General features: G+C 49.0%; 1 protein-coding gene across 2 annotated transcripts in view; it reads right to left on the bottom strand.

Moving 5' to 3' along the window:
- RBMS2 (RNA binding motif, single stranded interacting protein 2) overlaps window positions 1–1,486 on the bottom strand; it is a 52,508-nt gene that overhangs the window by 42,993 nt on the left and 8,029 nt on the right. The window lies entirely within an intron of this gene.

Raw genomic sequence — 1,486 nt, 5'->3', positions numbered from 1 at the left:
CAGCAGGGGAGGAACCCAGATGGAAGCATAGCTACACACTTGTACTTACTGTCTCACACAACCACAACAAAACTATAACTAAAAGACAAAACAGACATCATCCAGAAGCATGGGGAGGCTGGCTGAGTGGAAGTTATATAACTAGAAGGAAAGAGAAAAGCACATTGAGACTGGTAGGAGGTGCAGAGGTGCGGAAGTGCGGAGGTATGAAGGCGCGCACAGAAATGGGCTGGCAACTGGGTAGGCTGTTCAATCAGGAGGGAGATAGAAGCTCCTGATTGCTCTGAACTCCAGTTCTGGGTGAGACTCTGGGGACCCAGACTCATATGGAGAGAAACTGGACTTTCTGGCATCGGGACAGGAACGTGAGGGCAGCTTTCTCACAGAGGTGCTTGCAGAGGTGCCTGCACGGGGCCACGGGACACAGAGACCTGGGAACCTCTCCAAGGCATGGCTGACAGGCAGCCATTGCTGGTTGCTCCGCCCTGGAGATTCCCTGAGATCCTGCCCCACCCAATTTTACAACCCCACCCAAGCTGTGAGCAGAGGCTTTTGCATATGAATGGCCTGTTCTTTTGCAATCTAAAACCTAACAAACTGCTGCTGGGTCAAAGAGTGCTGAAGCTTCCAAAAGAAGGCCAAGGCTTGACAGCAACCTGCATTGCTTCACAGCTGGGCCTCATCTGGGCACTTCCAAACCACAAACAAAGAGGAGGAATCTGCAGATCTCTCTGTAGCTCCTGCTGGGTGGCCTCAGGCAGTGACTGACTTTGCACCTCCTTGGAGATCCAAGAGCCATGTACCCAGTGGTCAGCATGAGATCATAACAGAGTACAACTCTTCATATCCATAAGCGACACACTCAGGGGGCAGACTCAGTGAGCACCAAAGCCCCACTGAAGCAAGTCCTGCCCCATAAGGGTGTCTCCAGCACAGCAGTTCTCCCATTGTAGACACAGCTGGTCCTCACAACCAATTGGCCTGATGGTCAATTCCCCCCAGTGATACCAACAGCAATCAAGGCTTAACTACAACAGGACAGTGCACACAGCCCACAAAGGGGTGCATCAAGAGTGTCCACCTCAGTAATTGAGGAGGCTGAGCGAGTGCTCACCTCAGGTGTCCACTGGGCCCTATAGGACACCTACCACACAAGGCCACTCTATCAACTCAAGGAGACTTAGCAGCTACCTGATACATAGAAACAAACACAGGGAAGCAGCCAAAATGCGGAGACAAAGAAACATGTCACAAATGAAAGAAATGGAAGAAAGAAAACTACTGGATATAGAGTTCAAAACCACAGTTCTGAGGTTACTCAAGAATCTTCTAGAAACCTCCAAAGGACTTAGTGAGACTTTCAAGTATCTTAGTGAAAATGCCAAGAAAAAATGAAAAAGGACCAGTCAGAAATTAAGCATACACTCACTGAAATAAACAATAATATACAGGGATTCAACAGTAAACTAGAGGATCCCAAGAACCA

Source organism: Myotis davidii, unplaced genomic scaffold (assembly GCF_000327345.1).
Source record: "Myotis davidii unplaced genomic scaffold, ASM32734v1 scaffold509, whole genome shotgun sequence".
NCBI lineage: Eukaryota > Metazoa > Chordata > Mammalia > Chiroptera > Vespertilionidae > Myotis > Myotis davidii.
Note: the sequence above shows the minus strand (reverse complement) of the source record. Positions and strands in the feature narration are given on the sequence as shown.